The following is a 27,587-nucleotide window of genomic DNA, read 5'->3' as shown; positions in this document are numbered from 1 at the left end:
AGGGTGACAACGATAGCCAGCTGGCTGATTTAGAGGTGTTCGATACAGTAGACTAACACGGATGAGTGCAGGGCTGATTTTTAACGCCGTGGTGTTGCTTGTGTAAGTGTTGCCTTGTCCCCCTTCCCCTCCCCCCTACTCAGACTGAGATGCCAAATTGTGTGCAGATGCCAGACACTTTTGTCCAGGGTCAGAGGATAAGTATTTACAAGCATGTGTGCAGCCGAGGACCTGAGGACTATAAACACACACACAGCTGTCCTGGGTCCGTCACATCGCTCAACACACACACACATCAATCCTTTTACACAATCCTAATCCATATTCTCCTTAGCTCCATCACTCACAAGTCTAAATCTATGTATAGCAACTTTTCTGCTCTTCCCTAACCGTCAAATTCCATTGATTTTCTTGTCTTTCTGTTTTTCTGTTAAAATGTATACCACACTTTGGCGGCCCTCTCTATCTTTCCTCTCCTCACCCTTATTTCTGTTTTCCTTCATTTTTCCCTCAGGGCAAATCCAGAAGCTCTAAATCCTCATAGAAGCAGCCTGTAACACCTCAACTCTCTGAGGGCATGCAGAGAACAAGGTTCTAAAGAATGGTCCACTATCACTTTAGCCAGCAGCTAGAGGTCTGATATCTTTTTGCATTGGTGCGCCATACTGCAGGCTACCCATGCTGTCACACTGCAGTAAGTTTTTCCATTAAAGTTCAGTATGGTTAGGATGAAGTAAGATAACGGTTTACCAAAGCTGGATTTCCAACTGGGCAAAGCAGGCAACTGCCCCAACGTTAGCCTTTAGGTTTAATAAGTCAATAAACAAGTCGCATGTAATTCAATTAAATGTTAATTTGTCAAAAACTTAGCACCATTTAAGTTTAATATTAGGCCCTGCATTAGTTGCTAATGTGGCCTGATCTGTAGAGGGTTTTGTTTTAAAGGTCCCATATCGTGCTCATTCAGGCTCATACTTCTTTTTTGTGTTTCTACTAGAACATGTTTACATGCTGTAATGTTAAAAAAAAACTTTATTTTCTTCATACTGTCTGCCTGAATATACCTGTATTTACCCTCTGTCTGAAACGCTCTGTTTTAGCGCATTTCGACACGCTGTGACGAAATTGCAACAGAACTGCGTTGCTAGGCAACAGCTTGGTCCATGTGTACTTCCTGTCAGCTGATGACATTCACATACACTGCAACCAGGAATAAACTGGGACACATTTAGAATGTTTACGTTTAAATCTGTGTAAAGGGCCTAAATATTGTATATTTGTGACATCACGAATGAACAGAAATCCTGACAGCTTGTTTCAAATGCAGAGTTTCTGAATACGGGCTGTGTGTATTTCCCTGTGGATTGAGCGTTTCGATACTTTCACAGTATTTATATAGGACATAAGCCTGCTTTATAATAAAAAAACATGAAAATCTCACTTTTTTATAATATGGGAGCTTTAAAGAAACATTTCAATATTTTTCAACCGGGATCTTATCCTCTATTGCACTCACTGCCTCCGTTGTAGGGCTGAAGTACACATAACTCAAAAAACAATGTATAATGGGGCAAGCACCACGAGCTTCATAAAGCTTTCCAAATAAACTTAGAGTTCACATTAAAGCTAGGGTCGGTGATGTTGAGAGCAAAAGTACACAACTGAAAAACCCAGCCCAGTGTTACCAACTCTTTTCCAATGAAAGTAGCCAGCAGCACTAGCTTCATACTTGCCAACCCTCCCAATTTTCGTTTTTCTTTGTCCTCTCTCGATTTCCTCCCGGTGACACAATTTTCCTGATTTATGACAAATGGTCACACATTTATTTTCCTTTTTCTATTGTATATTATCTCAACCTGACTTTGGCGCTGTACAGCATGTAAAAGCCTTACAGTTTCCTCCCAGACAACAATACAGTTACACCGAATGTCCACCAACTTTCCTGGGGGATGAGAGCTGCTCGCGGTTTTGAGCTGCGCTTGCCACCGGGGTCAGCGCACCCAAAGTTGGGCTTTGCTCGATGCGGTTAAAAGCTGTCGTGGCGTGAGTGAGAGATGGAGAGAGAAATGGAGAGTAGGAGAATGAAATAGGCCTATTCAAGCAGGGGCAGAAAATGAATGAATGAGTGAATGAATGAGTGAATGAATGACAACTGATGATGCCAGAGATTCACACAAGGTCACACCAGAGGGGCCAATTACTCTGTATTCATTCCTGAGAATTCAAAAAGTATTTAACATAAAACTGCTATTGCAGTGTATTTTATAAATATGATTATTTTGCAATTTTCATTCTTTCAAAGTCACCAGAATGCAGGAAACAAAGTCTCTGAAACTCAGAGACAACTCAAGAGACATTGTTTGGGACACAGATGCTGTCTTTTCCATGGCTACATGGCTACTTTCATGAATACTACCAGTATTAGTGTTGTTAGTTACATCTATAGACTTTTAGACACTTATAGACATTTGGGTACTCGCCGATACCGAGTACCGATACAAGTACTTCTCTGTGCCAAAAGACCCTCGTTAACAGCCAGCTGGAGGGTGTGAGCGACAGACGGTAGGCTGGGGAGTCCCGCATACGCCGCAACCGGCTCTAGGTCGGCTTGGAAAGTCTCGGGGCGAAGGTGCTTCCCGGGGCCGTGGCCAAAGTGTCACCGGGGCGGACTGTCCTTAGTGCGCCCCAACCGCGTCATGCCCCCAGGGTGGGGCTCGCCCCACGTAATAGGTGCCAGGGGTCTGCGGCGATGTCTGCAACCCACCCGACCCGTCTTGAAACACAGACCACGGACTCCCGGCGAGTCAGAGGGTGCAAGAAAAAAACCTGTGGCGCAATGAAAGTGAGGGCTGGCGCGCGCCGGCTGAGGTGGGATCCTGGCCCCGCGGGGTCGGACGCACCACCGGCCCGTCTCGCCCGCACCGTCGGGGAGATTGAGCGTGAGTGCGTGCGATAGGACCTGAAAGATAGTGATGAGAGGTTAACGACACGCTGCCGTAAAGTGGTATCGCTGCCGTTGTATCGGAGCCTTTTTGCGAGTACGAGTACATGAGCATAGTATCGGACCAGATACCTGATACTGGTATCGGTGCATCCCTAATTTTGGCCATCAACATCTTGTTTTTTTTGCAAATAGAAGTGACACGAGAGGGTGGAGCTAATTAGACTGAACGCTGAATAAGACATTTTTAGACGACCAAAATAATACAATTAACTGTCATGAACTGAAAACACTGTAAAAGGGTTAACGTTGTAAGACAAAAACAAGGACAACTCCCAGACCAGACGATCCCGTGGTAGCGACTTGTCTAGAGGTTGCCGCCTTTGTGATTTTCTTGATGTGACAAGTCATAATGTCTGCCATGTAAAAAAGGCCTGTCTTGTCCTTGAAAGTAAATCGTATTACAGAATTATCCAGTAGGAACGATTCCTAGGGAGACTTGCTTGCTTGTCCGTGAAATACCACACAATTGGCACGGGACCAAGATTTTTAAGTCTAACTGAGATCACGTCAAAATGGATGCATAATTTATAATGGAAAATCAAGCGCATTCTGCTGTAATGGCCTCCCCAAGGCCAGGGAGGGTTAGGACCCGATACCTTCATCCCTCAGCAGACTTTTTCTCGTCTGCAAGAGCACGTTTGATCACGATGACACCAGGAAGACTCTAAATGAGGAGAATGCATTATTTAAACCGCCCTCAAACAACGTGCCCCCCCGTTTCCTTCTCCACTCTTTGAATAACCTTTTACTGTTTCTCTGTCTGTTGCCTACCTTGTGTGTATCCATCTCCCCATCCAAACAAAGAAAATCAATCAGGTTGAATATTGTTATCAAGAAGCTCAGCTCACATGTTTGGGTTCCTGTCCTAATCGCTGGTGGAGGGTTGAACTGGTATCCATGGGAACAAAGAGATCTCCTATTACAGTAAACCAAAATGTTTTTATATCTGTTTGTGTGTGGCTGTTTACTGAGGGGTGTGCACTCTGTGCAGGCTAATCTGATCATTTAGCAGTCATACAAAGATATTCCAATCAATAGGAGGTCTGGATGTGTCCTCACAGAACAGCCTTTAAGCGTAATCTAACTCTACAGCTCTCTCTCAAGCCGGTTAGACCGCTATCAGGTCATTAAATGGGCGTTATCAGTGGTTATCAGCCTCATAGATGTGGGTCAGAAGGAGCCTGCTACATACACTAGTAGGGTTTTATCAACTTTTCACATGGGAGATCACCGAAAGAATTAAGGAACACAGTACTTTCATCCAGGAAGGAGGCCTGGGTTAGCGTCCCGTTGTCTATTCAATTCAATTCAACTAAATTTATTTTTATATAGCGTCAAATCATAACAGAAGTTATCTCGAGACGCTTTTCATATAGAGCAGTTCTAGACCGTACTCTATATTTTTAGAGACCCAACGAGAGATCCCCCCCCATGAGCATAAATTGTTATGCGACAGTAATGCAATTAATTTGCGATTAATTGTGATCAACTATGGACAATCATGGGCAATCTCAATCATTTAAAGGTCCCATATTGTAAAAAGTGTGATTTTCATGTCTTTTATATCATAAAGCAGGTTTAAGTGCTTTATAAATACTGTTAAATTATCAAAACGCTCAATATACGAAGAAATACACACAGGCCGTATTCAGAAATTGTGCGTTTAAAACAAGCCGTCAGGATTTCTGTCCATTTGTGATGTCACAAATATACAATATTTAGATCATTACACTGATTTAAACGTAAACATTCTAAATGTGTCCCAGTTTGTTTCCTGTTGCAGTGTATGTAAATAACATCAGCTGACAGGAAGTAAACATGGCCCCAAACTGTTGCCTAGCAACGCAATACCGTTGAAATGCACTAAAACGGAGCGTTTCAGACGGAGGGTGAATACAGGTATATTCAGGCAGACAGTATGAGTAAAATAAAGTTGTTTTTTTTAACTTTACAGCATGTAAACATGTTCTAGTAGAAAAATAAAATACAAGTATGAACCTGAAAATGGACACGATATGGGACCTTTAATCCATCCTTACGAGCAGTTGTCTGCTGTAAAGCACCCGGTGAGCAACTTGGGGTTCAGTCTTTCGCTCAAGGACACATTTTGACATGCAGACAGTAACGTTGCAGTCAAAGGACAACCACTCTACCCACTGAGGTACAGACACCCCTAGAGCCTCTATTTTAGGGAAATAGATCGTGTTTTGGCTTAAAATAACTACGCTTGAAAAGGTAAAAAGTGAAACTTAAAGGGAGATTTGTCAAGTATTTAATACTCTTATCAACATGGAAGTGGGCAAATATGCTGCAAATGTATGTATATATTTATTAGAAATCAATCAGCAACCCAAAACAATGACAGATATTGTCCAGAAACCCTCACAGGTACTGCATTTAGCATAGAAATTATGCTGAAATCATAACATGTCAAACTGCAGCCCAACAGGCAACAACAGCTGTCAGTGTGTCAGTGTGCTGACTTGCCCCAATCTGCATGTGATTATCATAAAGTGGGCATGTCTGTAAAGGGGAGACTCGTGGGTACCCATAGAACCCATTTTCATTCCCATATCTTGAGGTCAGAGGTCAAGGGGACCCCTTCGAAAATGGCCATGCCAGTTTTTGGAGTGGAGTTAAAGGGGACATTACATGCTCATTTTTCAGGTTCATGTTTGTATTTTGGGTTTCTAATAGAACATGTTTACATGCTTTAATGTTAAAAAAAAACACATTATTTTTCTCATACTGTCAGCCTGAATATACCTGTATTCATGCTCTGTCTGAAACGCTCCATTTTAGCGCATTTGAACGGAATGGCAACAGAATTGCGTTGCTAGGAAACAGTTTGGGTCCATGTTTACATCCTGTCAGCTGATGTCACATTAACTGCAACAGGAAATAAACTGGGACACATTTAGAATGTTTACGTTTAAAACTGTGAAATGGTCTAAATATTGTAGATTTGTGACATCTCAAATGGACAGAAATCCTAACGGCTTGTTTCAAACACACAGTTTCTGAATACGGTCTGCGTGTATTTCTCCATGGATTGAGTGTTTTGATACTTTCACAGTATTTATATATCACTTTAACCTGCTTTATGATATAAAAGATATGAGAATCTCACTTTTTACAATATGGACCTTTAACTTTGGAGCGTTATTTAGCCTCCTTTGCAGCAAGCTTGTACGACATGGTTGGACTGTAGACCATAGGAATAACATGTATGCATTTTGAAAATTGGTGTACTTCCCCTTTAACTATTTTAAATAATATGACTCCACCATCAATAACTAAAAGAGGCCAGGATAAATAATTTAAAAAGGTGCACCTGGACCACAACCTTAACATTTAACCTTAACATGTTAATGCAACATTGAGTTCATTATTTTTGTATTTAATCCTTTTTGTACTCTTTCGTTTTGCCCCCTATGCTCTATCTCTGTCCTTTTCACACTTCCCTTATTTACCTCCTTTGCATCATGCGGCTATCTCCAATAGTTGAATATGCTGTAATCCTCCAGTTTAGTGATGTGTTTACACCTCGGAGACAGAATACAAATATAGCCTCGCCCTTGCTGTGTCACCTTTAGTCAGCAAACAAAAGGGATCAAGTGATCCATCACTTGGGAACATCCAATATTGTCAGTATGCTGAGTGTCAAATGGAAACATTTACACAGTTTAATCTGGATTTAAGAGATTGTCCTTTGAGGCTTGATGAGATGCTGCTGCTTTTAGTAAGCACTCTAAATGTGTGTACACAGTCATGATTTAAGTTTCCGGTGGGAGCGCAATGCTATCGGTGCTGAGCCAAAAGCACGGGTAACCACTAACAAGTTTACCTTGTTAGTATCATGTAGGACAGGAACTGGACACCTTGAGGCATACAGGTGCTGGAACTGTTGCACAGGGCAACCCAGTCTCACAGAATAGGCGTATAAACACCACAACATTACATAGACAATCCCCCATGTCATAAGTACACATTTTAGCCTTTTTTAGGTGTCATTTGTACACAATGCAAAAAGGTCTGCAGTTAAGTTTAGGCAAGAAAACCACCAGGCAAAAAGAACACTTAGTCAAAGGTCCCATATCATGCTCATTTTCAGGTTCATACTTGTATTTTGTGTTTCTACTAGAACATGTTTACATGCTGTAATGTTCAAAAAACACATTATTTCCCTCATACTGTCTGCCTGAATATACCTTTATTTACCCTCTGTCTGAAACGCTCCGTTTTAATGCATTTCAACAGAATTGCTACTGAATTGCGTTGCTAGGCAACAGTTTGGGTCCATCTTTACTTCCTTTCAGCTGATGTTATTTACATACACTGCAACAGGAAATAAACTGGGACACATTTAGAATGTTTATGTTTAAAACCGTGTAATAATCTATGAATTGTATATTTGTGACATCACAAATTGACAGAAATCCTAACGGCTTGTTTCAAACGCACAATTTCTGAATACGGGTTGTGTGTATTTCTCCGTATATTGAGCGTTTTGATAGTTTAACAGTATTTATATAGCACTTAAACCTGCTTTATAATAAAAAAGACATGAAAATCACACTTTTTACAAAATAGGACCTTTAAGGTAAGGAAAAATGTCATGGTTGGGCTTAAAGGTCCCATATTGTAAAAAGTGAGATTTTCAGGTTTTTTACATTTTAAAGCACTAAAAAAATATTTTTCTGGAAGTTGTACATCTGACTGAGATCTGTTTCTCTTACTGACTGACTGACTGACTGAGTGAGTCAGGGCCTACTGCACGCTTTCAGGCCTGGTTCTACAAGGGTGAAAAAGCATGCATTGTGTGGCAAGCCGTTTTAACATCTATTAGCTAAGCTTGACTATCCGGAATTAACATTAGAGATATCTACAACGGCATTTAGACTGGTCGTAATTACATATCTATAACATTCTGACTCAAAACAACAGTTAGCGATATCTGTAATTCAGTTTTGACTAGTCAAATTGATAAGCTTTGTGTTGAACTACTTCTCTGCACGTCATCTTTGTCCTGACATGTTGTTGCTGATTACTTGTGGTCTCCGTATTGGCCTAAATCTTAGCATTCTTTTTCACGCTGTCATCAGCGAGGCATTTTGTTAACAGGGCTGCAGCCCGGGGATATTTGTTTCTCTGTGAGGCAGCAGCCAATTCCCCAGTCCCATAAGGACAATTTCAACGTGACATGAGTCTTTTTTTTCATTTTCCATCTCATCAGTGTATGCTAATACATACATAATCTATGATAGCATTTTAAAATACATGCTGATTTTGCTGGATTGCATAACATGTATTCAGACATTTACCTGATTCAGCAGGATTCGTTCACGTGTGTTTCTCTTGTTATTGCCGAATCATCTTGTGAGCATATCTGCACCCTTGCCAAAATCGCATTCCAATTTGTGAACTTGGTCCGTGCCAAAAATCAATGCCTTCCCAGCTTCTCTGCACTGTCTGCATTTTTCAAACTCATGCCTTATTTATACATGAGTCACTGTCTGGGCGTTTGAGCTGTTTGAATAAATTAGTAGACATGCCTAATTAGAGGGATGCTGAGTGTACTGTACGGCGTTATATGTACTCTTTGACCCAATACGACACCACCGGTGTCCCCGAGGTAACAGCAGTGCAAGCAGAGCAGGTCGGGACATGATGTTTATTTCTATTTTGAATTATGAGTTCAACAGCAAATCAGCTTTCACGGAGGCAACATGGAAAATCCATTGTTGCATTTTAAACAAAAAAAACATCAGACATTTGCAGTATTTTAAAGGGATAGTTTGTGTGTTTTGAAGTGCGGTTGTATGAAGAACTTATCCAGAGTAGGTGTATTGCCTACACTAGATGACGGTGGGTGCGTCCCCCAGCAGGGAAACAGACAGGCGCACCGGCCCAGGAGCAAAGCAATACAGTACTGTGGACGGGGACGGCAGCAAAACGTATTTTAGCCACCTAAAATAAAGGCTCGCCTAAAAAAATTTATATCCGTTTAAGTGTACGCTATATTTAGAATATTTTCTGATGGCAAAGAGAACTGAAAGTGAAACTTTTTGTCATCTGAGCCTGCTGGCTTTGGAGAGAGCATAGATAAATTTCACTTTCAGTTCAGTTCCCCGTCGGAAAGGAGAAGGAAAGGGCGGTCTGACGGCAACATAAAGCGGTGAAAATATTCTAAGTATAGCGTACACTTAAACGGATATAAATTTTTTAGGTAAGCCTTTTTTATAGGTGGCTAAAATACGTTTTTCTGTATTGCTTTGCTCTGGTGTCGGTACACTGGTGGTACACCAACCGTTGTCTACTGTAAGCAACACATTTACTATCCATAATATATATTTAGAATATTTTCACCGCTTTATGTTGCCGTCAGACAGCCTTTTCCAAGAGCAAGAGAGCATAGATACGTTTCACTTTCAGTTCAGTTCCCCGTCGGAAAGGAGAAGGAAAGGGCTATCTGACGGCAAGATGAAGCGGTGAAAATATTATAAATATAGCGTACACTTAAACGGATATCATTTTTTTTTTTAGGTGAGCCTTTCTTTTAAGTGGCTAAAATAAATTTTTCTGCCGTCCGTGTCCACAGCTTTGCTCCGGTGTTGGTGCTCCTGTCTGTTTCTCTAAACTGGGGGCGTGCCAACCGTCATCTACTGTAAGTAATACACCTATTATGGATAAGAACCTCATACAATCCCACTTCAAAATATCCCATTAAGTAGCATAATTACAGTAACCTATGGCTGTTTAACAAGACTGAAGTGAAATAAATGGAAAAATGGTAGTGGTTGCCATGCAACATGCTTTAGCAGGTATGACGTTTACCTTGTACACCATCTTAGTTTAGCATGATGGGACATGGGAAAGTTTTTCAGGTATTTGGTCATAAACCAAAGTATTCCTTAAAGCTGCATTTATTTTTATTAAGCGGAGCAACACACCATTGACCTATTACCACCTTGTAAAGTTGATTGGTCAAACGTGCTAGCAAACAATTGAAAAAAACAACATTAGCATTCATTTGGAGTCGTGTTTGTCATGTTCTGGCTGTGCCAGCTCTTATTATTTACTTTTGTGATTTTGGATTTGGTTTATTTGTATATATTTCCGGTGTTTCCTGTTTTATTTTGGTAGTTCACTCCTCCTGTGTCTTGTCTGGTTTTACTTCCCTCCTTTGTTTGTTTTCCCGCCTTTTGTTGATTGTCTGCCCCGCCCTGATTTGTTTCACCTGTGTGTAATCTTGTCTGTTACTTAAGCCTGTGTGTTTCCCCTCTGTCCTTGTCGGTTCGTCTTGTCACCCCAGTCCCGTCTACCTTGTCATCCGTGTTCATTGTTTCCTCCAGCTTTGGTCCTAGTGTTCCTCCTGCCCGGGTTCTCGTATCCTCTGGTTTGTAGTTTTGTTTGTTCTCGGTTTGATTTTTGGTATGTTTTCTTTGTACTTTGTTCCCCTCCTTGTTTTGTGTTTTTTTTGGATTTGTCAGCTTAATTAAAGCTCGCTTTTATTTAAAAACTTCCGTCCTGCTTGTTTACTCTGCGTTTGGGTTCACTATAAAAACTCACCACACAACAGAACGAACCGACCTGTAAGATGGACCCAGCAGAGCTGCAAATGTTTTTTTTGAAGGTTGATAAGTTTGAAAGGACTGTGGAAAGACTCTTTTCTGCTGGTTCTGAGGCTTGGAGTCCCATCTTGGAACAGCTTGCTGAACAGAGACTATATTTTAAGGAGAAGCCATGGGTGAGCCATTTTGTGCCCCAATTAGACATTGTGACAAAAAGACTAAACCAGTTCATGCTCACCCATCAGGTCTCCCTGCCTACGGGTCACCATTCTCCACTCCAGGCTGTTGGCGTTGGCTTCCTGAGCTTCCGGCCCATGCCCCAGCAGTCAGTTAGCTCTAGGCTAGCATCAGCCCCGGATCTGTTCTTGGGAACCCGCCTTGCCCTGGGAGGCCCACTGAGTTTCCAGTCTGCTCCTCGCCATGCTGGCATCCAGGACACTAGCTTCGAGCCAGATGTCATGCTAGGGGTTGGATCTCCCAGAAGGAGGCGTGGGTCTCAGAGGCGGCGTTCTCCTAAGTTGCTCAGTGTTCCATTCAAATTCAAGCCCACTCCTGTGTCGGAGGTCGTCACTCTTTAGTTTTCCTGGTTCACAATTATGTGGATTACTTACAAATTGATTTTGTGAGATAGATATGAATTGCAGTACGTTACTTTTTCGTAGGTATAGCTATGAATGGTGTATGAGAACAGCCTGAGTCATTTCAACCCCATTCATTAGTGCAGCTTTAAACCTGATGATGGCACCAGATAAAAAGTCAGGGGATCGCAAAGCCGGGGACTGCCCATTCTTCTGACAACAACAAAACAAAAATGGGCAACACTTCATTTTACAGGTCCGCAAATTTCATGGTAATTAGGTGATAATTAGCAAGTAACCTACTTGAAATTTCTTTGGAATTACTGCCAAATTACCCCAATATTTACCTCAAAATGTATCAAAAAATACTTTATTATAAACATTACTTAATAATTCTATTACGCTATTTCCTAATAACTGGCAATTTATTTAATACATTTCAAGGAAAAGAATACAAAGTTAATTAATATGCTTTATTTCCATTTCTGCTGATAAATACATGATAATTAGCTAATAACTTCTTTGAAATGTCTTCTTCCCGGAATCATGATATTACTTACCAGGTTACATTTGTGTAGACAAGTCACACAATGGCCACTTCTCAAGCCTAAGGGCACTATTTTAATGAGTATATGCTATTTTAGCATATAATTATTAACTAATGTGTATAATAAAGTAATTTTCGATGAGGTAAATATTGGGGTAATTTGGCAGTAATTACAAAGAATTTTCAAATAGGTTACTTGCTAATTATCACCTAATTACCGTGACATTTTTGGACCTGTAAAATGACGTGTTACCCAAAAATGGAACAAAACTACTTGGTTAGGTCTTGTAAAAACATTATAGATTGTCTTGAAATAAGTATATATGTTAGTTATTTAAGCTAACGGATGTAAACAAATTGAACGTTGACTAAACCTCCACCCTTAACCTCCTCCCTGCGCGGACTTCCGCAGACTTTGATTAGAAACGTATTTGTGATACATCAAAAACAAACATAATCAGGGAGAAATATGTGTTTCTCTTGAAACATTACCTAACATGACCAGGCTGATACAGCAGTGGGAGGTGCTGATAATGAACACTATATATGGTCGGTAGGTAAGAAAATACAAGGTTAAGGGAGATTCCAGTAGCTTTGGAGGGCAGGGCAGTGAGCTCACAACAGGGCAGGAAAGCTTAGGGTTTTTACTGTAGTGCTTTTCACCTGAACCAATCCTGAGGTTGTTTGGGATGTTGGAGGGATATGTGGAACAAACACACACTCAAACAGACTTTTTCTATTTCACACACTCTTTTAATTTTGACATGAATAGCTGCAGAAAGGCAACAATGATAGATGGAGCTGGAGCCAATCTGGGAAAAGACAAATGATGTCTGAGCAGACTGCAGGCCCCTCGCGTGGACCTGTTAAGCTCATAAAACACACTCGCAAGCGTACTAAGCCAGCAAAGTGGAGAGCTAAAGACAGATGGAGGAAGCAACAGAGAGAGACGGGGGAATAATCGAGACATTTGAAGTGGTGAGGGATGAAATAAGGATATCTGGCGGAGTCTAGATCCTGTAACTAGAGAAATAAATGTCTAAAACTCCTAACGAAAGCTAAGAAGGAGCGCCCACAGGGTTAGATCCGGATGATTTATAATGCTGAATATTTTAATGTTTAGCATCCATCAAAGTCGGAGATTAAATGTCTCTAACCGATGGTTCTCGCAGACTAATTGTCCTGTGAGTCTCATTTACTCGGAGAAGGCCACAGATGCAATCAGTATGCCACGTCTACAAATACAAACAGAGGGCTTCCTAGAGACAAGAGTAAATGGCTCGTATGGTAACACGCGCTTTGTCTACTACAGGCGCACACACAAATAAATCCTAAATGCACTCAGGGAAGTCTCAAATCCCACCGTCAGTATTTCATTTGAATATGAAAACAAGGAATAACAATTTAGTAGGACTGTTAATCGATTAAATATTCAATCGCCATTAATCTAACATTTTTATGTGTTCAAAATGCACCTTAAAGGGAGATTTGTCAAGTATTTAACACTCTAATCAACATGGGAGTGGGCAAATATTCTTGCTTTATGCAAATGTATGTATTATTAGAAATCAATTAACAACACAAAACAATGACAAATATTGTCCAGAAACCCTCACCGGTACTGCATTAAGCCTGGAAAATATGCTCACGTGGCAAACTGAAGCCCGACAGGCAAGAACAGCTGTCAGTGTGTCAGTGTGCTGACTTGACTATGACTTGCCCTCAAACTGCATGTGATTATCATAAGCCACCAGTTTTTCCTCGCCAAAATTTAGCGCGAGTTGGAGCGTTATTTAGCCTCTTTCGAGACGAGCTAGTATGACAAAGTTGGTACCAATGGATTCCTCAGGTTTTGTAGTTTGATATGATGCCAGTATTTTCACTCTAGCTTTAAAATTGAGCACTATATAACAACAAAAACTTAAGTTGTGTTAATGCGTTAAAGGGACTATTTGTAACTTTCAGAATTGCTTGTTAACAGCGACACTTGTGGCCTCGAAATCAACTAAAGTCACTAATATCACTCTATATTTCAGCTGCTTGGCAGTAATGTTAGCTGACCATACGAAGGTCTCTCCATGAATCACTTCTGATGCTGTGTTTGCTTCTCCTGCCTCACCGCAGGCAGCGGGGCTCCGCAGCGAGAAACTCGTCTCCCTCCGCCCGCAGCCGGAGAGAGCAGGGAGACACCGGCACCCGGTCGGTAACGAGACAGTAACGTTTCTCTTTGCGGAGCCCCGTCACTTCACAAGACACGGAAAACCTCCGTTGGTCTGGAGGAGCTGCAGAATTTATTTCTGCACAAACGTCCACTGTACATTCACTAGATATTCTCAGAGCTAAACTAACTATTCTGCAGTTTGTAGTGAGCGGCTGTCTGAGTGAAGGCGAGCAGGCAGAGGAGGAAAGTACAGCGGGCGCGCATGTGTCCCGACCCGGTACATTTATACGCTTAAAAAGTTACAAACAGTCCCTTTAAAGAAATTAGTGGCGTTAAAAAGAATTTATATTTTATTTTTGCAAATAGATCCCCCTAAATGTTACACACTGTTCCTTTAACTATTCGAGATCGATGCCTAATCTTAACCGAGAGAGAGTTTTCTCAACTCTCTGGTTACCTTCTAGACACGACCAGTTTGCAGCAACGCTAGCAGTTCCGTGAGACTGAACTATATGCTAATTTCAGCATGCTAACACGCTCACAGTGAAAATGCTATCATTCGGAATGTTTAGCAGGTCATTTTCACCCAGTTGGCCATCTTGCTTTTTAGTCTGTTAGCATCCTAATATTTGCTAAACACAGAGCACACCTGAGGCTGATGGGAATAAAGCAAAGGATTTGGCAAATTGAAATTTTTGACCTGCTGATGGCGCTAAATGTAAAGTCATGAGATCAACAAAGTTATCAGAATTTATCCACTAGGAACCTTGAATATGTGTCGCAAATTTCAAGACAATCCATCAAATCTGGGTACCATAGATCTGCTCTGTTACTTTCTGTAGGTATTTCATGTGGACCGGCTTAGTTTATTATAAGTTAAGTAACAGACTACTGGTGCATTTGGTGACATCATTGGATTCTCCTTGGTCTGAACTCCAAAGAGCTGTATCATTTGGTCCAAAAACATGGAGGTTTCTTTACTCTTGGGAGTCCAGAGGCATTTTTAACCCACATGACATCGCCTCTGAAGTTGTGGTTCAGTGAAGAGGCCATTCATCTCCGAGTCGCGGCTCATTTCTCTTCTATAACCTTTCTAGAACTGGGGTCGCCACATTAAGATGAAAGTCGCTTTTTGAAGTGAGCCACAGCCGAACGTAAAATTTACAAGTCTCACTTCATAAAAACAGAGATAAACAGCCAACTGTGAATTACAGAAAAAGGCACAAAGGAGCCAGAACACTAATGGCCAATGGCTGTTAAAATGCACTTGAGTTATAGGAGCTATGCAATCCGAGATTTAAATGTAGCACATTTTAATCCCTTATTATGTTTTTATCTACTTTCTGGCTTTTCTGCTGCTCCATTAGATGCCATACAGCAGCAAGTGACAGGGAGAGGGAATGACATTCAACACAGAGCGTGAGCCATAATTGAAAGGACATTTCAAGTACATCCTGCACACCTTCGCCTGCTGAGCCAGCAGGGCCCCTTCAGAGTTCAGGGCCTTTCGGAGATTAAAAGTCTTTATGGGGCCTGATTACAGCAATAACTCCCTGACACTGTGGATTACTCGGAATCAGACTCGATGCATTGGGCGCCACAAACTTTGCATATAAATGAATCCGTTGGCATGCGGCGCGTTGCGTCTCAATTATGGCCATGCAGATGCTGCATTGCAGCTAAACATTCCTGTCGTCAACCCGGGCATGAGGAAAATCTCATAAACATCCTGCCTGGTCTTCAACTCACGCAGGTAAATAGATTACCCATTGGGATTAGATTGTGAATCGAAGCAGTTGGGCATGATGGGGCCACATGCGAGAAGTGGACCGAGCCTATTGAAATATGGGTACGCAGTAGGGGGGACGACGGATGGTAGACAGATGGAGGGCTTATTACAATCACACAGGGTGAAGGTGGTGGGGCGGACATCGCAATTTGCTTAATGGGGTACTTTTCCCAGCTACCCGCAGCTTTAACATGGAGCCAAAAACACACAAACAAACGTGAACACGGTGCAGATGCTCACCACATTCAGGCACACACACATTTAAGTTGTCAGCATGAAATTGTCAGCATTACATCCAGTCGCTTGTACTAGGGGTGGGGGAAAAAAATCGATTTACCAATGTATCGTGACTTTGAAATACATTTTTTAATGCCAAAATCTATATATTTGCTCCATTTGAGTCCATGTGGAGATAGAAGGAAGTTACCACTTTTATTGTTGTAGTCTGAGTAACATGACTTTATATCTGTTCTGTATCCGTCTAAACCAGGGGTCGGCAACCTTTACTATCAAAAGAGACATTTTAGGGCGGCTGGTTTGCGGTAGCGGGAGAGGGATAGAGTGGGTCTGCCGACCAATCAGCTTCCAGGATTTCCATTTTCTCTAGACAAATCATGTGGCGGCTTTCCATTTTCACTGCCGACGTCATCCATTTTCAATACCGACGTCATCCATTTTCACCGCGGATACAGCCAATCGGAGCTCTGGATTCCATTTTCAGGCAACGAATCGTGTGGCTGATCTCCGCCACGTCATCCATTTTTGAATAGCCAATCACAGCCGTCCCAGCGGACGCGATGCGGAGGAGGGACTTTTAAACTATTCACTGCCGTCGTCGCAGAAACGCCTATTCAGCTACAGACAGGTAAATGTCATTATTAACATTATATTCAGCTACAGACAGGTAAATGTCATTATTAACATTACGTAACAGTGATATTGGGTTCTCTTAGACAATACGGATTAAACGTGTTTTAGCTTTCTGGCGTTTTTTAATGTGGGCTGATTAAGAGTCGCTGTGAAATCAATGAATAGGTTTGTAATGTTACTCTGTCTAAGCTAGCCTGGCTTTAATTATGTTAGCTAGACTTGGTGAATAAGTTATCAATCACTTTATCATCTGTTCAGAGCTCTGATCATTATGCTGAGGCTACGTTACAGTTACAGTTACATAGCGGTAACGTTACTCCTACTGTATGAGCTCCTCAGCGTTGTTAAACTACCACAGTCACTTCTTTTAGCTCAGACAGGTAACTGTAAGATGGTGTTATATTAATGATTATATGATCATAAACGTTATGTTAATACTAAAGCTATAGATACATATACAGTATGACTGCTGCTGTATTAGCTTCTTAACGTTGTGAAACAAAGTTTACTATCACAATCACTGTTTTTAGCTCAGACAGGTAACTGTCAGATAACTGCTGTGTTATATTAATGTTCATGATTAATGATTATATGATCATAAACGTTATATTAAACGTTCATACTTAAGTTATATAAACATGACTGTAGTTTGTAAGGTTTTTCAAGGTAAAAGAAACATAATTATCATATGTGTGAAATTGTTTCTACATATAAGTTTTATTTCAATGTCTGTTTAGACTTCTACAGGCTGTCAGTCATCCTGTATCCTCTGCCCCAGAAGCTCAGCCTGCAGTCCAGTCTGAATCCTCACCTGGTGTCTCAGGTGGCAGAAATACAGTTGGTAAGTAATGTTTACATAAACCTCACAACAAAGCAATAGTAACAGTTGGGTCGAATCTATTTAACATACAACAGACAGCATACGGACATTAAGACACTATATGTTACATGTAGTGTAATTTCACAGCAGTTTATCCTGTTTATTTGCTTACTGATGACAAATTGTATGTTTAGGGGACGGGCATGGTGTGCCAGGTACGGATCGGGTTGACAGCCTTGCAGAGCACCTGGTAGAACTGAGGACACAGACCTCCATGACTCTCAGCAACCAGCAGGTTAGTAATATCTGTAATTTGGAATACCATGCTTAGTCCAAAAAGAATAAGACAATGTTGTTGTTTTCATTTCATTAATTACTCACATAAGCCTGTTGTGTGAATAAATATTCAGTCTCTGTTGTTCTTTTCATGTTTCTTTATAAGGGAAGCACAATTGTGGCCCTGTAGCAAAACCTGCTGGACGTTGACAGAGGGCCCAGCAATCTACAGTGGGCTGGTCACTGCCGGAGGCCCCGCTGGAGTCTGAGCTGAAGGAGTTTCTGGTGAATCTGTGTGCTGTAAATCATTCTGTCTGATGTTGCAGGGAATCAGACCCAATGACAAACATTAAGAATAGTATTATCTTCTTCAAATTATTTGTTCTTGTTGTTTCACGTGTTCCAGGCCCAAAGACAATAAAGTTAAAGCTTTAATATCATTACTGTCTCAATTCATGTGTATTCCTATGGTTATTTTTTTAATTAATTACACACAGCAAGTCCATCCCAATATTGCTCAACTATTCTCCAGTACATTATGATTTATTCTACTAACATTTTGACCTATCTTGCCTAACAGTTCATTAATCAGTCATAAGGAGGATGTATGCAATAATATTAAGCGTCTTTGAGATTACTAAAAAGCGCTATATAAATCTAATATATTATTATTATTATTATTATTATAATAATGCAAAACATCATCATGGATGATAATGTTTTGTATATTTGTTATCTGTAGTAATCTACCAGTTATATGACTGTATAAGGAAACCTCAACGATTTTCAATATTAACGTATTAGTTGCAGTGCACAAGTCTTGCATTAAAATTATATCTTGAGTCAATTCAAGTTTACACGAGCAACACAAACTATTTTTTACTGCATATTATAAACTTCGACCCTGCCGGAGACGAGATTCGAACTGCCTCTCAAGTGGACATGTATTGTTCCCCCCGAAAAGCACAAAAAATAATGTTTTTATTCTTTAACAAAAATACTATGGTGTATAAAGACTTCAAAACACCATGTGGGTGAAAATAAGAGCTACAGAATTGTGTTTTCTTCTCTCTTTCTCTCTTTTTCTTTCTTTTCCTCTCTTTTCCTCCTCTTTTCCTCTCCTCCCTTTCTCCCCCTTTTTCCACCTTCTTCCCCCGCCCACCCACACTATTGTTCCCCAGCTTTTGCGGAGTCGGTAGAGCGAGCGCCCATATATTGCCAAGGCTGTGTCCTAGCAGCGGTGGACCCGGGTTCGAATCCGGCCTGTGGTCCTTTCCGCATGTCATTCCTCTCTCTCCCCCTTTCCAACACTCTATCCACTGTCCTATCAATAAAATGCTTGAAAAATCTCTCCAAAAAAATAACTTTAAAAAAAAAGAGACATTTTAGTAAAAAAGAGAAAGAAAAATCTGTCTGGAGCCGCAAAACATTTGAGAATCTGAGATTTCCAGAATAAAGTCATAATATTACGAAAATAAAGTCAGAACTTAACAAGAAAAAAAGTTGTAATATTAAGAGAAAAAAAGAAAATAACATGTAAAATCACTACTTTATAATATTATGACTTTATTCTCATAATATTACTACTTTTTTCTCGTAAACCTTTGACTTTATTTTTGTAATATTACGACTTTTTCACGTAAACCTCAATGTGGCCCTAATACTCCGTTGTACCGTCGTACCGTAGACCTACAACAATGATAAATAAAAAAGAAAATGTAAACAAAAAAAAAGTTATTCATTTCCATTTTTAAAAATCCACAGAGAGCCACTGGATTGCTGACCCTGGTTTAAACCAAGACAAACCACAGTCGGCCGAAGCGAGCCGAAACAAAAAAGCAGAAAACGGCAGCGGGTCCGCGTGGATACGACCTTCACCCTCACATGTTTAAATCCAGCGTGGTAAACACTACACATTCAGTAAAGGATGGAAACACTTTGGGTTTCACACATTGACAGGAAAAGCAGAGCTAGACATCACGGCTAAAGCTACATGCTAACTCTGTCATGGACAGGAAACATTATCGTATCGCGGTAACGTTACGGTCGAGCCGGCCGTCGCTTTCATCTCTGTGGTCAAATCTGATGACGCTACAACTGTAGAGCACCCACATACTGACATCTATGTTAAATTCATTCAAACGGCCCCGATGGAGCTGACCATGGATGGATAAAGAGAACGGAGCTGACAGGAGAGCTAGAGACCACCTTGGAGAAGTTAGAGGAAGTAGACACATGCGACTACGTCCGGTTGGGTGCACATGATGGGTGTCTAACTGCTTGAATTATGATCTAAAGGAAGGCCTGAGACCCCGAGTAGGGTGCGTTTAAGGCCGATGGGACATCTCTGGGACCCTTTCCTTTCCCTGGTTGTCCATGTTTCCACCTTAACAAGACTAACAAATCACCTCTTCTCCTGTCTAATGCTCAGGGCTGACGAGTCAGAATAAAACGCCGAAGCTACAAAAGGTGAAGGAAATCTCGTGATAATATGTATAATTGTATGTGATTCCATTTATACCTATAGACAGGTGACACGTTAAAGAGAAAAACCTAAATAAATGTTTGTTTAAATGTTCAACTTGACTCATTTTTGGTCTTCCATGAGCAAATATTGTGGATAGTACCTGGTACCTTTTTTTGTTACCACCTCCATCAACCTGTTCTCACTCCCAACTTGTCAAATACCACCGTTTGGTCAGCGCCCCTCGGCATCGGAAACCGATGCACGGAGGCACCCTTTAGCAACAATATGTGACAAACCGGGCCTTCAACTAACTCCAATGTAACTCTGATTTCACACGGGACACGAACACCGGCCTTCTGGGCAAAAGTGGTTTTGTCTAAAAGGTAACCCGAAAATTGGGAAATCTGGCAAAACTCTAGCGGTACCCACTGCCCAACGACCTAGACCAGGGGTCAGCAACCTTTACTATCAAAATAGCCACTTTAGGCTAAGTATATAGTATAGCCCAAGTGCAAATGAACGACAAAGTAATAGGGTAACATTGAGGAACAAATCTGAGATTTCCAGAATAAAGTCATAATATTACGGGAAAAAAGTTGTAATTTTACCAGAAGAAAGTCATAACTTTACTAGAAAAGAAGTCGTAATATTAGGAGAATAAAGTTATAATTTTACGAGAGAAAAAAGTCGGAATATTACGAGAATAAATTCATAACTTTACAAGAAAAAAGTCATAATATTACGAGATAAAGTCAGAAGTTTACGAGAAAAAAGTCGTAATATTACTAGAATAAAGTCATAACTTTAGGAGAAAAAAAGTTGTAATTATTACGAGAATAAAGTCATAACTTTAAGAGAAAAAAAGTTGTAATATTATGAAAATAAAGTCATACTATTATTATTATTATTATAATACTACCACTTTTTTTTCTCGGAAACCTATGACTTTATTCTCGTAATATTATGACTTTATTCCCGAAATCTCAGATATATTTTTTTCCCTCAATGATGCCCTAATACTCCGTTGCATCGTTATTCATTTGCATTTTTAAAAACCCACAGGGAGCCACTGGAGAGGGGCTAAAGAGTCGCATATGGCTCCGGAGCCGCAGGTTGCAGACCCCTGACCTATCCTAACCGTAACTATTCAAGGTCAATGCCTAACCTTAAACATCTTGCGAGAATTTCCCAACTCGTGGGTTACCTTCTACCGTCTTGTGTTTTTTTTTCACCCACCTGTCTACCCCGACCTCCCTGGTTCAAAATACGGGGAATAAATATGCATCATTAATTTTGTGGGATATATATATATATATATATATATATATATATATATATATACAGTATATAAAGTCAAATTTATCAGTCATTGTCAGGCAGTATTCATTACATTTTTTCCAGCAGACCCTCTGCCGTTTTCTACTTTGTCGTTTCGGCTCCCTGCGGTTTGTTTTGTATCACTTCACATTTCTCAGACTACAACAATAAAAGCGGTAACTTCCTTCTAGATCCGCATAGACTCAAATGAAGCAAATATATTGATTCTGCCATTAAAAAATCTATTTCAAAATCATGAAAAAAAAAAGAAATCATGATACATAGGGGAATCAATTTTTTCCCCACCCTTTATATATATATATATATATATTTTTTTAAATTTATTTATAGTTTTAAAGGTCACCTATTATGCAAAATGCACTTTTCCATGTCTTTTAAACATCAATATCTGTCCCCAGTGTGTCTACAGGCCACCATAGTATCATAAAAGACCATCCTCTCTCTTTTTCTCCTCCTCCGTTTGTCCGGAAATGGGTGCAGAAAAAAAATTCGCTTTTTTCCTTGTATTCTGACGTCATTAGAGAATGCAAGCCACGTGAGGGTTTCCTGGTCGAACCAGAGCAGAACCTTCAGTAGCTGACCCCGCCCCACAGCGCGTCACTGTCTCTCCTCCTCAACCGAACTTGAGCAAAGTAGCTCCTACAGTTAGTCTGCAAGAACCAGCAGAACAGGCTTCATGTACTCCCATCATCTAAATATAAGATCTTTCACAAAGGCTTTATGTAATTACACTGTTTAAACAGATGATATTTATATATTATATATATTTGATGTCATGCATGTAGCAGAATACAGGTAGTAAATAGTGACTTGTAAGCAACACAACACATTTCTGTTTCACAGTCAAACTTTATTTGAGTAGACCGATGACAATATTAATTATTCACAGCATTTGTAATCATCTCACCTGCAGTTATGTTAACATGGTACAGGAGAAAGTCTTCAGCTCTGGTAAACTATGGTAAGCTAAGCTCCGGTGGTCTGTAGTCATGGTAACACAGAGACAGCTACTACTGTAAATAATATACCATTACTCTGATCTTCCATACATTTATCTTTTAGCAGAAATAATGAACTGACTACTGTTTCACATCTTCTATTTTCCACCCTGATGGTCGCTGTGTTTACACACCGTCTCATAGCGGTAGCATGTAGCTCTGTATCTCCCATCTGCTTTCAGCTGTCTGCTCTCCTCTGGGATGATTCTGTCGGTCATTTCTCACAGATGGATCTGTAAAGACAGACGTAAAACAGAGTGTATGTTTACGGTTTACAGAGTTGATGCATGAGGTAAACACTGAGCTAACTAACAGAGATATAAATAGTATTATTTACCTGAGAGAAACCGTCAGGAAAACCTGGAATCTGGACCGCAGATGTTCATCATGTGTCGCCGATTTCTGATCAGATTCCTCCGGTAACGTGCGCTGGGTGAAGTTTCTGGTTTATAAACTTTAAAGTGGTTTATAAGCTCTATTCTAGCTCGTCTCTCTCCCTGCTCTCAGGCCGCGAGGGGGGCGGGGAGGGTGACGCTGTTGTTGAGGACGTTTGATTGACAGAAAACGCTGACCAATCAGAGCAGAGTGGGAGGAGACAGAGGCTACAGACACAGAAATCAGCACTTTTGGAAATGGGCTGAAACAGAGGTTATAGAGACATGCTGGAATGCATGATCTGATTGTTTTTTTGAAAAAAAAACTTCAGAGACATGGTTTGGAGGTGTCTGAGACCTATAATAACTAGTTTAAATGGAGTATAATATGTGACCTTTAAGAGGCAACGCCGGAGTTGCAGGATACAGGAAGTCGGCTCCGGTCTCTGGCTTGCTTTAGCGGAGCGCAGCAGTTGTAATTTCGTAGCATTTATTCACCGACAAATAAACTGTCCACACACTGCTACACCTACGTTCACAGCTAGAACGCCACCAACAACCTCAGACTCACCGCCAACACACACACACACGGTCTGTTTGAGACTCGCTAAAGTTACACAGACTACGTGTGCGGCGGCGAGCATGAAGCCTCCGGCAATGCTAGAGCTGCTAACGTAGCACAAATACACACACTGTTTGTTGGCCACTCGCTAAAGTTATGCCGGGCAGACACACAGCTGACAACCTGCTAAACTAAACTAAAAGTGCGGTGGAGACTTTTACTGGGAAAGTGGCTGCATGTCCGCGACACTATATGCGGCACCGTAGCTGCTAAGTTAACGCTCCCTGACGGTGAACTGGAGACTCCCGTCAACCAATATCTGTTGTGCTCCTGCAGCTGGTACGAGGCACAAATCTTGTCAGTTAACGATTAATAATCGGTTAACGAGGGTCGGTTATTGGTTAAGAACATTTTTCAAAATGAGCATCCCTAATCAACATCTATTTCACCAGCAGAGAGGAGAGGAGATTGTCGCAGTCATTTTCAATTTCCCATCATTTCTAATGAGGTGCTTTCATTTTATTTCCCAAGGCAAATAAGTTTGCTTGAGTTGTTTTCTTAACCTGAGTAACCTGGCTGCTTCTTCTTCTTTAGTTATTTTAGTTATTTGAGCATACGCTGGATATACATAAGTGACATGACAGAGAGTCTCAACAACATCCACGCTGGTGCACTCTGCAACAACCAGAGCGAGGAACGGCAGCTTCAAAAAGTTTTCTGGAGTTCCAAACTGCCAGCAGCTTGTGACAGCTATCTGATGGTATTACAGTAGACTGGTTTAATCCTGTTAACTCCTGAATGTCTTCTGTCAACTCTTCCCATACAACTTTTGATTGTAGAAAGAATAAAAGGAAGTAAAGGTTGTGCTTTGTTCTGCACTACGGCAAGTGTCACAGGCAATCTCTTCCCCGGTTTTATTCATGAGGTCATCCGCAGTGCCTTTGCATTGATCTGGTGACATGCCGAAGCCGCTCCACGTCAGGACGGCTTCTCTTCTCTCAATTGTTGTAACGCTGCATCAGACAGCGGAGGACTTTCAAAAGCCAGAGGCGTGTTGTTTGCCGAATTTCATCGCGGGGTCTCCCAGGCACGGAGCAATGCTTCATCTGCACAGTCAGCCACTTCAAAGATGCTGAGTTCAATGACAGCAGGCTTTATCTTTTATTAACTAGGCGTGTTAATGATATATCACTGCCTCTATTCTCGAGGAACTGGGGTGCATACAGATGTGACTGTGATATGAGGCCACATGTGTGAGAGCTAAAGGAAATGTTTGTATCATTGAACGTGGTTCCGTCTAAATCGTAGAGGTAAGAATCTAAAGGGAAAAGTCAAACTGAAGTCAAACTTTGAATTCTCCTTCAGGAAATATACATAAACTATAATAATACAGCAGCTAGTTTTATTTTGTTTTCATCTAGCAATTTAAGACGGCTGTCACTTTATAATATTCAGCATATGGAAGGAACTATTGTGCTTTTTAAGTTAAATTAAAAGGATAGTTTGGGTGTTCTTTCCTTCTCCTTTTCCGATGGGGAACTGAACTGAAAGTGATATTTATCTATGCTCTCTCTAAAGCCAGCAGGCTCAGATGACAAAAAGTTTCACTTTCAGTTCTCTTCGCCATCAGAAAATATTCTAACTATAGCGTACACTTAAATGGAGATAATTTTTTTCAGGTGAGCCTTTCTTTTAAGGGGCTAAAATGCTGTCATCCCCGTCCACAGCACTGTATTGCTTTGCTCTGGTGCCGGTACTCCTGTCTGTTTCCCTGCTGGGGGACGCGTCCACCGTCATCTACTGTAGGCAATACACCTACTATGGATAAGCACCTCATACAACCCCACTTCAAAACACTAAAACTATCCCTTTAACATTAAATGTACTTTTACTTACTTATAATGTTAACACCTTCCCTACCACTCATTCACATCCCCTGTTCTGTCACTCTCCACTGTCTCTGCTAGTCTCCTGAGCTAATGTTAAGCTAGCAGTTCAAACATTTCTGAACAACATGTTAGCTGTCATTGAAGGTGTAGAATGGGGTCAGGGGGCAGGCCTGGAATTTCATCCAAGCGAAGGAGACGCTTTTGGGTGCATCCCCTCGACCAGTGAAGGAGACACTCTGTGCAGCGCGCCGTGGCTCTGTCAAAAACAGACAAGATGCATATTTTTTAGAGTGACCACGACCAGCTCCAGCGGCCATGGAGCAACCAGAAAACAGCGCAACTCCGCCTGTTGTCAAACATTTATCATCATTAATAGCCCGGTTTTACAGAGGTTCATTCCAGGCTCAAAATCGAACCTACCGCTGGTTATGTACGCAGCATTTCAGCTTATGTTGCGCAAGTAAGAGTTCAGAATCGGGAAAAAAACAAAAAACTGTGAAATCAGTTGGGGCAGTGTGGGTGGGGTCATCAAGGCAACAGTGGCCGCAGAGCATCCAATTTTTGCCTTTGAATGCATTTGTTGTGAAGGGGGCATATTCAAGCTGAAATGGGGGGAATTAAGTTGCCCTTTAAGTTTGTACTCCACTCAGAGAGTGGCGAAAGTGGAAGCCAGCAAACTAGTGTGGGTAGCTTCTACCAGCAAAGTGCAAGCTAGTTCACCAAGCTTGCTAACAAGTTAGCACCAATTCTCACTCAATGTTAAATGGACTTGCAATTATATATAGGGTGACCAGACGTCCCAGTTTGTCCGGGACAGTCCCGGTTTCCGAGTCCCGACACATATCTGTAAAAAACTCAAATGTCCTGGTTTTCACTACAATTAAATTAATAATATTATACTTTCATAGACATTTATCATGTTCCACTCATTAATTAATGTGTGCGCATGAGATAAGTATATAGAGAGGCAGCACAGCGCACCGCTGCAATCTCTAGAGAGTGATGTTGCGCGCGGTCAAGCCACAATTACGCACGGACGCAACAGATATCCGCTGGTTACGTTAAATGTAGTTTTTATCCACAGAACCCTCCGTGCTTATATGGACATCAAACGTGCCGTTTTGCTTAATTCTACATAGTTCCTTCTGCGCATCAACAGGCATTTCACTCCTCTTATAACTCCCTCATGACTGGCCGTTCCGTCTTTCACCCGGACGGTGTCTCCATCCTGACCAAAATGTCGTCTGAGCTCCACAATTTTAATTATAATAGCCTGAGACAAAACAAGTTGAAAAATAATGTACGTAGGCCCAGACAACAATACGTTTCCTCTGAGGGAAACTCTCTACAGGACTCCCAAACTGTCAGTGCATCATGACGGGGATAGTCCTGTGATTAAAGGGGGTGAAAGTAGTGAATGTGAAGTCCTGATTGTCACTCACAGCCTCTAATGCCTGTATAATAATAATATAATAATATTAATAATAATAATGCCTTCTTTTTGATCCCATTCCTTGCTTAAATGCGCCACAGGTGTGCCAAGTTAGCCATCTTGATGAAAATGCCTATGGGGCGTGCATATTAGCGCGTGCTCGTGCGCATGTAAATGGACTTGGACTTATATAGCGCTTTTCTAGTCTTCCGACCACTCAAAGCGCTTTACACTACATGTCAGTATTCACACACACATTCATACACTGATGGCAGAGGCTACTAAGGTGCCAACTTTGCCCATCAGGATCTAATCTAAATACTCATTCACACACCGATGGCTATGCCTCCGGAAGCAATTTGGGGTTAAGTGTCTTGCTCAAGGACACATCGACATGTGACCCGGAGCAGCCGGGGATCGAACCACCGACCTTCCGATTGGTGGACAACCTGCTCTACCCTCTGAGCCACAGCCAGAGGTTTGAAAATATGGTCACCCTAATTTAAAATATGGTCACCCTAATTTATATCTATTTTATATAGTTTATTCTAGTTTTCCGACCACTCAAAGCGCTTTACGCTACATGTCAGCGCTCACCCGTTCACACACACATGCACACACTGATTCTAGAGGCTGCCATGCAAGGTGCCAACCTGCTCATCAGGATCTAATCAAACACACCACACAGTTTGGTGTTCAGTATCTTACCCAAGGAGGACACTTCGACATATGGACCGGAGGAGTCGGGGATTGAACTGCCAACCTTACTGATTGATTACCGCTCTACCTCTGAGCCACAGGCGCTGTTACATTTCTCTCATGTTATTTGAACACCTGCAGATTCAGCAGCAACTCCTGCACACTGTGTTTAGGTAGCGTTAGCTTTCTCTTTTTCATGGGTCCAGTGG

The 27,587-nt window shown here is 41.2% G+C and overlaps 1 protein-coding gene and 1 long non-coding RNA gene across 2 annotated transcripts in view; both read left to right on the top strand.

Moving 5' to 3' along the window:
- Positions 1 to 27,587, top strand: part of uts2r (urotensin 2 receptor) — a 79,936-nt gene that overhangs the window by 25,127 nt on the left and 27,222 nt on the right. The gene's annotated exons all lie outside the window — the stretch shown is intronic.
- LOC141758341 (uncharacterized) lies at positions 17,084 to 18,264 on the top strand. The gene is made up of 3 exons (XR_012591861.1): positions 17,084 to 17,364; positions 17,538 to 17,638; positions 17,786 to 18,264. It is a non-coding gene; the product is annotated as an uncharacterized LOC141758341 (long non-coding RNA).

This window comes from Sebastes fasciatus, chromosome 20, assembly GCF_043250625.1.
Source record: "Sebastes fasciatus isolate fSebFas1 chromosome 20, fSebFas1.pri, whole genome shotgun sequence".
In the NCBI taxonomy this organism is placed as follows: Eukaryota; Metazoa; Chordata; class Actinopteri; order Perciformes; family Sebastidae; genus Sebastes; species Sebastes fasciatus.
Note: the sequence above shows the minus strand (reverse complement) of the source record. Positions and strands in the feature narration are given on the sequence as shown.